Below are 14,802 nucleotides of genomic sequence, written 5' to 3'. Positions count from 1 at the left end.
AACTGGAGGTGTTTAAAAGCTGGTTGAAAAGTTGAAATGTGTTGATAAGCAGGATAGGTTAACTGAATTTGCACATCCTTGACATATTATTTTTAAATGTACATTGTTATTATTTGTCACATGTACATTGAAAAGACCATAAGACGTAGGAGCAGAATTGGGCCATTCCATCATGGCTGATTTATTATCCTGCTCAACCCCGTTCTCCTGCCTTCTCCCCTTGACCTTTGTCACCCTGACTAATAAAGAACCTATCAACCCCCTGCTTTAAATATATCCAATAACTTTCCCTCCACAGTCTGTGACAATGAATTCCACAGATTCACCACCCACTAGCTAAAGAATTCCTCCTCATCTTTGTTCTAAAGGTATGTCCTTCTATTCTGAGGCATGCCCTCTGGTCCTAGACTATCCATTATAGGAAACATCCTCTACATCCTCTCCACATTCAGTCAATCTGGACTTTTTAATATGTGATAGGTTTCAATAAGATTCCCCCCCCCCCTCCCCAATTCTTCTATTCACCTGCAAATACAGGACCAGAGCCATCAAACACTCCTCAAACATACATTAAGTAATTTCAGCAAGGATTGGGCTTGGCAGCCCCAAGTCTTTCCATGCTTCTGGTACAAATATAGCATGCCTGCAATGTACTAACCCTAACTGCACTTCATTGAAATGTGTAAGGAAGCTGGAGCACCCAAAGGAAACCCATATGCTCATGGACAGAAAGTATAAACCCCTTACTGATAGTGTCAGTCTCACAGCAGACACAGTAATAGCATTACGCTAACCGCTACCAGGTAATGTTTTAAAATTGTACTGAGTCTATAGCTTTCATATCAGTACCATAGATAAGTCAAGGTCACCTCCTTCTCTACCATATTTTCAGAGATGTATATCAGAAACCATTCATCAAGATTTGTATTAAACCTTAAGAAATTCAATCAGAAAAACTTGTATTATGTTGAGTTCCTCCAGCATTTTGTGTGTGTTGCTTTGTATTATGTTAGTACATAATATGGCAAGCTTCTATACATATGCAGAGAATAACAAATTCCACAAGTGGCCAGAAAAATTATGAATTATCGTGGATCACTCTGGAGATCCCTACCATTACAGAAGCCAGCTCTCAACCAACTTGACTGACACCAAGCAATATCAAAACATGGTTAAGAGCACTAGAAACTACAAAGTCTGTTAGACTAGAAAACATTTCAGCTGTAGTAATATCTATATGCCAAAACAAGCTGAGTCTTCAGTTTAGCTGTCTGAGTACAATGATAATACTGGTATAAACTAGGCAGGAATGTCCGGATCAAAAAAAAAAGGACAAATCCAAACTGGCAAATTAGCACCTAGTGCTTCTATTCTCAATGATCAATGGTACGTAGGAAGATCTTACCAACCATACTATCAAGTACTACTTACCTCAGCAATAATTTGCTCACTCCCATTTCACCAGGGCTATATATCTCCATGCATCACAGCCTTGGTCTACACATGGGAATTCCAGAGATTATGTGAGTTACTTCCATTGATATCAGAACAGCATTTGACCTAGTATGGCATCAAGCTACCTGGGTAAAACTAAAGAGTATGGGCACTGGGGAAAAACACTCCAGTGGTTGGAGCCACACCTCACAATAAACTAAGATGATTGTGATTTTTGGAAATCAGCTATCCCAGTCTTAGGGCACCAGTTCAGAAGCTCTTATCGGGAAGCAATGGCCTAGGACCAACCATCTTCAACTACTTCATCAAAAATTTTCCCTCAATTACAAATTTCAGAAGCTGGAGATGTTTGCTGCTGATGTGTGATGATCAATCCAATTAGTAACTCATATCACCATGCTGAAAGGCATGCTAATAGCAAAGAGTTTGCCCTACAGGAATCCTATAAAATGTCCATTTGCAACAGAAGGCATTTGAACTACCTAACCCTGACATTTAACAACATTACCTTTGCCAAGCCCATCTACCATTAACATACTGGCGATCACTACTGGCCTGAAACTCAACTGGACTAGCCAATTCAGCACAACAGAAATTAAATATCTTAGTGATGTATCTCATAACACACTTGCATCTTTCAACCATCTAGAACGGACAAGTAAGGAATATTGTTAAGATAATGAAGGTGTCATGGAGTTCAACAATATCTAGGACTATCCAACCTATTTGATTAGCAGTCCACCCAACACATTAGTTGTTAGTTCCCTCTATCAGGGACACAGTTAGTTCCCTCTATCAGTGACACACAGTGGCTAAAGGATTATTAAAACACCTCCCAGGTTTGTAATTATTACCACGAAGAAGGGGCATGAAAACACCTCCATCATCTGATTCCGCTCCAAATCACACACTATCACAATTTAGATCAAGGTTGATAGGTGAAATCCTGGTATTCCTTACCAACTATGGGAATGTCTTGATTGCATTCATCACAACTAACATTTGCGGCAACTCACCACCACTTGGGCAATAAATGCTATCAGAATCATAAAGTTTACTAATTCAAGAACTCCATCTTTTGCCTATTCCTTTGCCCAAGGACAGGTTGTGGAAAAGTAGTACCTTTCTTCAGCTCATCCCCAAGATAACATTTGTGTCCTTGTCAATAAACCCATGACAACATTCTAAATCAAAGCAGATTATTCTCATGAAGCACTCAAACCTGAAACAGTAATTTATTTGTTTTCCCCATAATTGTGCCTGACCAACTTTGTATCAAAAATGTCCATATATGGCTTTCTGATATTTACAATATTCAAAATATTGTTTACAAGTTTCCCAGTCTCAAGAAAGCTTAAAATTCAGCTGTATATCGATGCTTGCTATGAATTCTCACTTAAATGGTTTCTTAAATACTGACAAAGGCTCTGTTGTCTTGCACAGTATTCAGTTCAAAATCTTTCCTTTGTTAATTCCTAATCTGAAACATCTATTACATTTGACAAGTCGCAGTTTAATCTGAATTTACTAATGAAATTTTAAACAATAAATAATAGGTTTAAAAGAAAGTGGTTCCCACACTCTGGGGCCTAAAATAATACAAATGCAATTAGATACATAGTCTCCTATAATAAATCTGAATCTATAATGAATGATTGTCAAGTGCTGATAAGCTATATACTAAGAAACTCACTCCAATAGTTAATGTTTGAACCTTATTGTGCAATACTGAAGTTCAATAAGGAAATAGCATAATAGTTATAAAAATGTAAATTACTTGCAGGTATTGCTTGTATTCAGTAGTCAGAGTTGCTATTTACAATCACAGTCTTTCTTCTCACGCTAGGAAATACAGGATTTACTTTCCACACTCAGTTCACTTAATTTTTCTGTTGATCAAGCTCCCTACTCTATTTAGGCTGTCATGAGCTCAACTCCCCAGTGAATCAGGCAGCATAATTTTTAAGACATGCCAAGGCAGTGTACTGATGTACTAAATCACTGTGCAACGCAGCACTAGGATGTGTGTTTTCTGTGCAGAATTCTCCATGTGGCAAGTTCCTATGTCCATCTGTCGATGAGATAAGTTTGGGCAACTCCCACGAGGAAGAAAGTGGACAGCAAGTGTCCATGAGTTTCTGCTAATGCACTTTCAATTGGGCAGTTCAAATTAGAACACGCCTTAGGCTTCAATAACGGGGGCCACAGCAACATAATACTTTATAACAAATTAAAGATGATTTACACTTAATTTAAATTACCTAAATAAATTAATTTGGACAGTCTACATTAACATTTCTTTTCTAAAGTCATGCATCTCAACAAGCAGAGCACACGAACTCAGCTCAAAATATTTCAATATTTTTCCATACTGCTCTCTAGCATTTACTACAAAAGTCAGTGACGTACCAACCACAAAGAAGCAGCAGAATTAGTTTGTGGACTGATGGTGATGTGCATTCTTCAGAAAGTTTTCCCAAGTCTAATATCACCTGAAAGCCTGGACATCAGTTTCCCAATGTCTAAGAACTAACTTAAAGCAAGTCTTGACAATAAAGAACAACTTTTTAAAAAAAATGTATATTAATGATTAATGACAAAACTTCAATCTATGTCCCAATGTTTGGATCTAATCCAAGTTTACAAATAGAACACTAGCCCAAAATCCTTAATGCAATTCCCAACTGGAAAAACTTTGCATAAGATTTGTATGTTTATTTTATTATAAAGGTATCTAAAGAGCTTTTAAAAATGCACTGTAGATTTAATTTTTTAATTCAAAAGTGAAATTATCATAAAAATACAAAATTTTTAACATACACTCTTTAGATTAGAAACATTAACTATAAATGCAGCAGATGTGAGCTAGCAGCACAGGTGTACGCTGGCTCAATTTAAAAAACACATTGATTGACTATTATTTAAAAATGCTGCATTAATCAGACTCAATTACTGTAGTGATATTTTTCTCAATTTTTTCCTAAGAATCTATAAGAATTATTTATAAAGGTATATGTTATAAATGCAATTTTTTGGGATTATTAAATAAACTATGAGGAATCTCAACACTCAACACAAAATTGAAGCTATTCATTTTAAACACTTAGACAATAGATATCAGGTAAAAGATGAGATAAAGATAAGCTTCACAGCTTCATGGAAGAGTTGTATTTTAAGCAGCATCAGGGCAGTGGGTGATTCAAGAGAAATGTAGAATTTGGGACCAACAGAGTCCCAAATCTATCTGTGACAGGGCAAAAGATGAGGGTACTGCATAAGAAACTCAAGAGTACTGCGGAGATTTAAAAATAATGTGGGGATTTTTTTTAAATGACAGGAGTGATTACGTGTCTATTTTGTATTTAGTTATTACATATTTATAAAAGGTGTTTGTTATCAGTTTTCTATGAAAATCAGCAACGAACATCAAGTTCAACATAAGACTTAGTGGCAAGTTAAAGGGCACCATTTAATATTAACAAAATAAGTCAAATATATTAATCCCAGAGAAGATCAAAGGCTGTGAACTGAAAGAATGTTTAAGATGACAGTAACAATGAAAACACATTTAACTGAATATTTTTAATCCTTTAAACTGAATGGAAATATATAAATCTGAGGTATAACCATGAATAAAGAACTCAATGCACAAAAACTGAAATATTAAAGCAAGCAAGAAACTAAATATAGAGAAATAAACAGGCCCTTAAAGTGCAGTAGGTAAAATGAAACTCATACATTTTCTTCTTGTCAAAAACCTGTCAGAAGCATTAGGTGCAGATAGCAAGTTATCAGTATACGTAGGTAAGTGTCATTAAACTGATAAACAAGAGAGCTCCAGTTTAAGTACTGTATATATTTAACACCTACTCTGCCATGTAAACAGAAATGCCAAATTCCCACACCGTATGTACTTAAACCCCTCATACTCACAAATGAAGAAACTAAATTCTCAAGACTCACAACGAAAGTAACCAAAACGAGCAAAATTGTTGGAGTGAATTGCAGAACAATAAGGATAAGTTGTCTGAAAGAGGAAGAGAGGGCGAGTGCAACAGAGTTAAGAGTTAGAACAATTTTTGGACTTGTGGACTTGTACAACTCTGCTCTGTTCCTGCAGTTGGTGCTGCCAAGGGGACAGCATGCAAATGAGGAAGGATTAATCAAACACAGTTCTTAGAACCACCATGTAATGAGCCAAAAATCATTGTCACTAGGATATTTAGACTGTATTAAAAACATGAGACATAATAAATTTAAAAAAGAGATAATCTATCATGCTTTAATCACAGAGAATTTTGATCACATTTGTTAGGACCATTTCCAAAACCTTAAAGATCTAGATACAGAATTTTGGTAAAATGGCGATAAAGTAGAAAACAGTAGCAGTATCAAGAAAAGAAACGAACAACAAATTAAAAATAGGGAAGAAAAGATGTGTCCAAGTAAAATGGATGGTGGGTGGGGATATATTGAAAGGGAAGAGGAAATACAATCAGTGGCAACTTCATTAGGTACACCTGTTTTTTAATGCAAATATCTAATCAGCCAGTCACATGCACAACTCAATGCATAAAAGTATACAGACATGGTCAAGAGGTTCAGTTGTTGTTCAGACCGAACACCAGAATGGGGAGGAAATGGGGTCTGATTGATTTTGACCGTGGAATGATTGCTGGTGCCTGACGGGGTTGTTTGAGCATCTCAGAAACTGCTGATCTCCTGGGATTTTTTCACACAACAGTATCACAAGAGTTTGCAAAGGATGGTGAGGAAAAACAATGGGGAAAAAAACATCCAGTGAGCAGCAGTTCTGTGGATAAAAACGCCTTGCTAATGAGAGAAGCCAGAGAAGAACATCCAGATTGCTTCAAGCTGACAGAAAGGGAACAGTAATTCAAATAACCACATGCTACAACAGTGATGTGCAGAAGAGCATCTCTGAAGGCAAAACATGTTGAGACGTGAAGTGCATGGTCTACAGCAGCAGACAATATATATATATGTATATACACAGTGGTCTTTTAATAGGTACAGGAGGTACCCAAAAAAAGTGGCTACTGAGTGTATGTTGGGGGAAAAGGAACTAACTGCACAATCAGCCAGAACATGGGCAAACAAAGAAATCGGTGAATAGTTTAGTAAATAATAAGAATGATGCAGAAAGTATGATTCATGAACCAGAATGTCCAAAAAATGACAATAGGGATATGGGAGAGAAATTGGTTTGTGAGCAATAGAAGGATAATATAGGAAATTATCCTATATGATGGCAAAGAAAATCTGCAGACATAGCTGGATGAATGAGTTTAGGGAGAAAACCTTAGAGAGTTAATGGTAAGAAAGTGATTCAGGAGTTCATGAGAAGTAGCTACTTAGAGTAAAGGAAAGAAACTAGAGCGACTTAATAAAGTCACTGCAGTCACATTTCGAGGTACGATGACACAAAGTGTTATAATATGGGGCAATCAACAACATTAGTGATCCAAATTTGATTCAAAAGTCAGGCTGTCCATTATTTTTAGTAATCTTGTGCATGACTACTTCCCTAATCACTTTAATTGTAAGTACTTTCAATTTGCTATATATTGCATAGAACTTCCTTTTACACGTTAAGCTTCAGCTAAAAATGTAAATAAATACCCAACTAAACAAGATTATCCTTTATAGATTTCATGCAAAATTCACTCTCAAGATTGTTGACCAACATCATCTTCTGGTTTACAGAAAATGAAGGGAAAGGGAACAGGTATTATCTTTCTGCTGATGAAATGAGTGACTGCTGTGTAGGATTTCAACCACAGAATTTACAGCACATTAAACAGTTTCAAAACATTCCACTGACGAAATTTCAGGGCTTCTGTGTTATACTGTTCCATTTTCTTCAGGGAATGGAATAAATGAATCACTTTCTCCAACTCTCAAAAAAAATCTATAAAGACCTTCTTTAGATTTGGGAAAAATACACCATTCCTCCAAGGATAGGAATAAAAAGTTTTACTGCAATCATTGCTTTATTTCATACTACATATGGAAACTAACTGCAACCACAGTCTGCGATTCGACCTCTTAAGCCACTGGAAATTCACTTTTTACTACTCCCTTGATGAAAAGGCAGGTCCTCAATAACATTTTGCAAACCAGCAAATACAATGGACATCATTGAATACTTTATCCATAGTAAAGATGATTATGTGTCACCGAGGAGCAGTTTAAACAGTAGCTGTAGTCAACAATATACATTAATGATTTAGATGAAGGGATTAAAAGTAACATTAGCAAATTTGCCGATGACACAAAGGTGGGTGGCAGTGTGAAATGTGAGGAGGATGTTATGAGAATGCAGGGTGGCTTGGACAGGTTGGGTGAGTGGGCAGATGCATGGCAGATGCAGTTTAAAGTGGATAAATGTGAGGTTATCCACATGGTGGCAAGAACAGGAAGGCAGATTACTATCTGAATGGTGTCAAGTTAGGAAAAGGGGAAGTACAACGAGATCTTGGTGTCCTTGTTTATCAGTCACTGAAAGTAAGCATGCAGGTACAGCAGGCAGTGAAGAAAGCTAATGGCACATTGGCCTTCATAACAAGGGGAGTTGAGTATAGGAGCAAAGAGGTCCTTCTGCAGTTGTACAGGGCCCTGGTGAGATCACACCTGGAGTACTGTGTGCAGTTTTGGTCTCCAAATTTGAGGAAGGACTTTCTTGCTATTGAGGGAGTGCAGCGTAGGTTCACAAGGTTAATTCCTGGGATGGCGGGACTGTCACATGTTGAAAGATTGGAGCGACTGGGAATTTAGAAGGATGAGAGGGGATCTGATTGAAACATATAAGATTATTAACGGATTGGACAAGCTGGAGGCAGGAAACATGTTCCCGATGTTGGGGGAGTCAAGAACCAGAGGCCACAGTTTAAGAATAAGGGGTAGGCCATTTAGAACAGAGTTGAAGAAAATCTTTTTCACCCAGAGAGTTGTGGATATGTGGAACACTCTGCCTCAGAAGGCAGTGGAAGTCAATTCTCTGGGTGCTTTCAAGAAAGAGTTAAATAGAGCTCTTAAACATAGCGGAGTCAAGGGATATGGGGAGAAGGCAGGAAGGGGGTACTGACTGTGGATGATCAGCCATGATCACAGTGAATGGCGGTGCTGGCTCGTAGGGCCGAATGGTCTACTCCTGCACCTATTGTCTATAATGTGCTCTGTAGACTGAGAGCAATGTTAATACTGGGTTTCAGGAGGAGATCATTCCACAGCTTAATGCACAGGCAGAGGAGAAGTGGATGACCAAAAGCTCCCTGAGTTAATGTTGCTCAACAAGCGATATTCTCTGTTAAGTCCTGGTGAAGATGATCATTCCTTTGGTAAGTGTACCCAGAGGCAGGTCCACAACAGAAGACTCAGCTACACAGAGGATGGGTGGCAGAAGAAAGGAAGAGGCAAGAGAATGAGGGGAGGATATCAGCCAGTGAAACTGACAACCATTTCTACTACTACAAATAGAACTCCAGGATGGCACATTGCCTCCTTGGCCTTTTGGGATCAAGGACGTCACTGAGCAGCTGCAGGCAAATTTGAGAGGGAAGGGTAAAGAGAGGTTGTAAACAATATTATGAACAGAGGGGCATGAGGTCTTGCAGGCTAAAGATCTAGGAAAAGGGATTAAAAAGTGGGAACTCAATAGGTAGCAACTTCCAAATTACTAGTGTCATGTGCCTGTCAGTGCAATAGAGGAGTTGAGTGAGTAGTTGAAGCAATGGTGCAGGATGACAATGAACTCCTGAGAAAATGGGATCATTGCACAGGGGAGCTAGACCTTGATAAGAATGTACCTCATGAGGAATGGGATCAATAACCAACCTGGGGCTTTGCTGGTATTCTGTTGGAAAATTTAAGCCAGTTTGGCAGGGGGATGAGAGCAGAGAGCAGATTCAAACAGACAAAAGATCTCATCTAGAATAGGGGTTAAGGGTTTATGTGAAAGGATATGGGAAGGCAGAGAGAAAGGTGAAAGCAATAATCCAAGCAACATTGATAACCACAGAGCAATGAGAAAGGGTAGAGCATACAAGCATAAGAGTGTAGCAGCAAATAGAGTGAGAAGAAAATTACTAACATAAAATGATAGTTCCTTTATCTGAATGCGTACAACATTTATAACATAAGATGAGCCAATGGCCAAAATAGAAATAAATAGCCAATACAGTGAAGTGGCTGCAAGACAACCAAAACTGGGAACTGAAATATTGAAGGATATTTGTCATTTTGGAAGGAGAGCCAAAAAAGTAAAGGAAATGAAGCAAACACAAGGAAATCTGCAGATGCTGGAAATTCAAACAACACACACAAAATGCTGGTGGAACACAGCAGCCCAGGCAGCATCTATAAGGAGAAGCACTGTTGACGTTTCGGGCCGAGACCCTTCGTCAGGTCCTCGGCCCGAAACGTCGACAGTGCTTCTCCTTATAGATGCTGCCTGGCCTGCTGTGTTCCACCAGCATTTTGTGTGAAGGAAGTAAAGCAGCTCTGTTCATAAATGATGAGATCACTGCAGTGCATAAGAATGATATTGATTTATAAGTTCCAGATGTAGTCAGTTTGGGTAGAACTAAAAGATAGTAAGCATAACTAGCCACTGCCTAGAATTCTATACCACTTATAATAGCTATACCTTGGGAAAGAATAAATCAAGAAATTATTGGAACTTGTGAAAAAGGTGCTGCAATAAGCATGGGAAATGTTCAACTTGAATGATCGAGCAAATCAAATTAGCACTGGAAGCCTTGAGGGTGTGCATAGGGTGTACTCAGGTAATACAGAGGAACCAAGGATGAAGCAGACTGTTTTGGGTAAAGGAAATCTAGAGAGAAAGTGATCATGGCATGAAGAAATTTCAAATTCAGTTTAAGTAAGAAACTCAGTTTTGAATCTTGTGTCTTAACTTAAAAGATAATTACAAAGAAATGAGAATCAAGTTGGCTAAAGAGGACTGAAAAAATAGATTAAATAATAAAAAGATATTTCAGCAATGTCAGACAGTGAATTATTCCATCTGCTAACTAGTTAAAGGTAGAGCAAGGAGAGCATCAGATTGAAAGGCATGCAAAAGATTGGTGGTAGGCCAGAGGATAGGGAAATTTTCCAATTCCAGCAAAGAATGACTAATAAAAATTACTAGAGGGAGAAGATGGTGGATCAGAGTAAACTAGCCAACTCTATCATAATCAGTTAAGATTAGCTCCTGCAAGTACACAAAAAGAGTAACTAAACAGAATGTTGGTTCCTAAAGTTACAAACTAAAGAATTAGCAACGGGAAAGAGCAGAGATTCTAAATAATTAGAGAATGTTGGGAACACTCAGCTAGTAGGCAATAAACACTATTTCACTTTCTGTAAATGCTGCCTGACCTGCTGAGTGCTTTCTATATGTTCTGCTTTTATTTTATATTTCAAGCATGTGCAGTCCTTTCAATTTTCATTCTAAACAAATGTCTTGGATCAGTCTTTACACTTCACTCATTCATAGCTTGTCACACCAGACAGTCAGCCATTCTTGTCTGGCGTGTGGTGTCAGGATTGGTCTCCTTTCGGATTAACTGGGTCACGGTATGAACGTTCCTGACTTGACCCTTGTTTTTTACGAGGCCGAGTGACTAGCTCGGCGCTCAACCCGGCACAGATGGAAAGTATGCATGGGGGGGCCGACTGGGTTTGAACATGGGAGCCTTCGCTTCCGAAGTCCGGCGCTGATGCCACTGCGCCACCAGCCGGCTCTTTACACTAATTAATATTGATGCTAAAAACAACCCAATAATAATAGATTATCAAGAGGCAATAAAGAGTGATGAACTTAAAATAATTCCTATCATTACATAAAAGAAACAAGGCTAAAGGTTGATAAAGTCCCCTGGTTTTAAAGGAAGTGGTGTAGAGTTGGAGGTTATTTTTGGCTGTAATCAACCAAAACTCCCTGGATTCTCAAGAGGTCCCAAAACATTGGAAAACTCCAAATATAATGGCACTATTCAAGAAGCAAGGGAGAGAGAAAAAAAGTACTATGTTAACAGTTACTGCAAAAGAGTGTTTAAGGTTGAGGTATCACTTTAGCACAGAAAACATAGGGTTATGAATTACAGTTTTAGGCATATGCAAGCTGAAACAATTTTTTAAAATACTTTGCCAAATCATGGTTATAAAGTCAAAAATAAAGTTGGAGAGATGGCAAAGGAGATTATTGGAAAATAATTTGACCTGGACATCAAAGGAAAACACTAATGCTTTAGTAGCATTTAAACTGAGGTGAGCAAAGTTTTCAGATAAAAGCAGCTGATGTTAATAGTGGACAGGATCTACTGTCAAAAGTTCAGCTGAAGGTCAACATAAATGCTGAGTCTACAACAGATCTGGGAAGGAGATATAGAGGGAACAGAGTTTCCTATGAGGCTAAAGATAACAGCTTTGCTCTTCCCATATTTATTTCATTTTGGATCAAAGTTGCTAATGCGAGCCTTGCTTTTCCTCTCAAAATTGTACACCAATTCCACTCAAAAAGTAATACAAATAGAAGTGGGTAAATGCTTCATATGGCAATTTGAGCAAGAAATGCCAATAATCCTGCATGTTGGGAAAGGTTGCCTGTGTAGAAAACCATCTGTATTACAAACCCATGACAAATATTGACAAAAAAATTTTATTTTGTATTTCTTTTTTAGTTATCTTCCCCCTTCACATGAATTCACAGGAAACATTTACTCTACACCTCAAAATTTTTGGCAATGATTAATGAATTCTGTTGGGATAAATTTCTGCTACCCAAACTGCTGTAACACAGAAGTACAGTGAACTGACATTTACTTCCATCCTTAAAGTTCAGGAAGCTATTGTGCAAGTCTGTGCAAACTTGGAAGTCCTGAATTTCTTACAAGGACTGCACTGGCATTTTACCAACTGTACAAAAGAGGGGCAGGCAAGCACCAACTGCCTAGAATTTGCCAGCTGCAGAAGGCCACAGATCACAGAGACCATAGAGTATATAGGCCAGAGCCTATAACACTACAACTCAAGGTCTGCTTGCTTAGACCCATCTTGGTAAACAAATTAAAAGAGCCATTATGCCCCTCTTGTCATCTCATTGGAAGATAGAGACTTGGACTAAATGCGTCTTTAGCAGTTTGGAAGGATTCAAGGATGAGTTTGTTTATTTATTTAGAGTTTAAATGGGATAGCACTGTAACAGGACCTTCTGGCCCAACGGGCCTGCAACACCCAATTACACCCATGTGACCAAATAACCTACTAACTCGCACAAAATGCTGGCTGAACTCAGCAGGCCAGGCAGCGCCTCTGACATTCGCAGCCCAAAATGTTGAATCTTTGTTCTTTTCTATAGCTGCTGCCCGACCCACTGAGTTCCTTCAGAATTTTGTGTGTGTTACTCTGGATTTCCAGCATCTGCAGGATCTTTCATGTTTATAACCTACCAACTCATATATTCTTTGGAGTGTACCCAGAGGAAACCCACACAGCCAGCAGAAGAACGTATAAACTTCTTACAGGCAGTAGCGGAATTGAACCCAAGTCACTGGTGCTGCAATAGCGCTGTGCTAACCGCTATGTTACTGTGCATCTGTAATTACTGTGTAATTGTGTTCTTGAATTTCAATTATATACCATTTACTTTAATCCACCTGAAGGGCAGGGCAGAGTGCAAGGTATCTGAGTCTACCAACGACACAAATATAGGGAGGAGGTCACATTGCAACGAGAATATTTGGATTCTTTAGTAGGATGGAGAAGGCAGAAAGTGGCTGAAAACTCAAAATTGAGTTAGAAATGGAGAGCTGTGACATTGAGAATTTCTTTAACATAAATCAAGACAAGACTATTATCAAAATGGAGGGAGACCCCAAAGTGAAGTACAGAATAATTTAAGTGTTCTTGTATATGAATGACAAAATTTATCAAACAGCCACAGCAAGTACTTGAGAAGACAAAAAATACATTGACCCATAACAGATGTTCAGAAATAGGGAGGTGTTATTACAATTGTATGGAGTATTGGCAAGGCCACACTGGTAGTACTATGCAAAGTTTTAATCTTTTTATTTAGAAAGTTGCTAGAAAAGGGAACAGTTGTTTAGAACTGAAATGCATTGGAGCTTCTTCTCTCAGGGATGGCAAATCTCTGGAATTCTCAATCCTGGAGAATTGTTGAGGCTAGATTCTTGAAAGTATTTGAAGAAGAGGTAGATAAATTATTGCAAGATCAGGGAAAAGATGACTACAGGGAACAGGAACTGCTCAGCCATAATCATGCTGAATAATGGCAAGCGCACAGGCCTAGGTGGCCTACTCCTGCTTGCTTTCTTTCTTTATTGAGATACTGCACAGAATAGACCCTTCTGGCACTTCGAGCCGTGCTGTCTAGCAACCTCCAATTTAACCCTAGCCTGATTATGGAGTAACTTACAATGACAAATTAATCTACTAAACAGTACGTCTTTGGACTGTACAATTTTCTTATGTTCAAAATAACTAACTAGCTTCTGAGACTTAAGGAAATACCATTTGTGTTTTATCTAAAAGAAAAATACCTCAAAATTTAAGTAGCATAAAACATAACATACCTCAGCTTAATCTGTAAATATCTCGATGATCCTGTAACAACTTCTAATAATGCCTTCAATCATCATGTGGCATTGCTGAAAAGCAGTGAGATTATTTTAAATCTTAAGTAAACAATGAACGAACACTATGCACTAATATTCCTCTATATCATGCACATACACCATTTGATCACTTTTTCTTCCAAACCAGAAAAAATCCATCCAATACATTGTCATTTGAATGAATGCAGTACTGTGCAGGAGTCTTAGACACGTGTAAAAAAAAATCCTGTACTGTAAAGCAAAGATGCTTTCAAAAAGAATGAAATAAAAGGTCCTAAATTTCAAAAAATTACTATAAAGAACAGTAAACAGTAAAAAAATAAATCAAATCAATATCTGGTGTGATCATCCTTTGCTTTAAAATTGCATCAATTCTCTTTGGTACACTGTCATGCAGATTATAAGAAGATTGGTTAGTAGGTTGTTCCATGCAACTTGGAGAACTTGTCACAGTTTTACAGACTTGGCTGTCTTGCTTGCCTTTTTCTCTGCAGGTAATCCCAGAAAACCTCAATGCTAAGATCAGGGCTCTGTGGAGGCCAGACAATCTGAAGCCACATGTAAAACAAAATCTAGGGTGCCTAAAACTTATGCACAGTACTATAAATAAAATTAATCAACACTTTTTAATCCCACCCTATGTTAGCAGTAATTTAATATCGATCATAGTATAGTGCAGTGG

The 14,802-nt window shown here is 38.0% G+C and overlaps 1 protein-coding gene across 14 annotated transcripts in view; it reads right to left on the bottom strand.

The window, feature by feature from the left end:
• LOC140736158 (nuclear receptor coactivator 3-like) overlaps window positions 1-14,802 on the bottom strand; it is a 218,645-nt gene that overhangs the window by 74,283 nt on the left and 129,560 nt on the right. For 10 of the 14 annotated variants that reach the window (XM_073062009.1, XM_073062023.1, XM_073062011.1 and 7 more), the window contains one exon: window positions 14,079-14,153. The exons of 2 other annotated variants lie outside the window; for them this stretch is intronic. The gene's annotated coding sequence lies outside the window, so the exon portion shown is untranslated. Of the gene's footprint in view, window positions 1-3,864; window positions 3,885-5,388; window positions 5,504-14,078; window positions 14,154-14,802 lie in introns of those variants that run through there. 2 more of the 14 variants (XM_073062020.1, XM_073062022.1) reach the window with 2 other exon arrangements.

The sequence above is a fragment of the Hemitrygon akajei genome, chromosome 11 (assembly GCF_048418815.1).
Source record: "Hemitrygon akajei chromosome 11, sHemAka1.3, whole genome shotgun sequence".
NCBI lineage: Eukaryota > Metazoa > Chordata > Chondrichthyes > Myliobatiformes > Dasyatidae > Hemitrygon > Hemitrygon akajei.
Note: the sequence above shows the minus strand (reverse complement) of the source record. Positions and strands in the feature narration are given on the sequence as shown.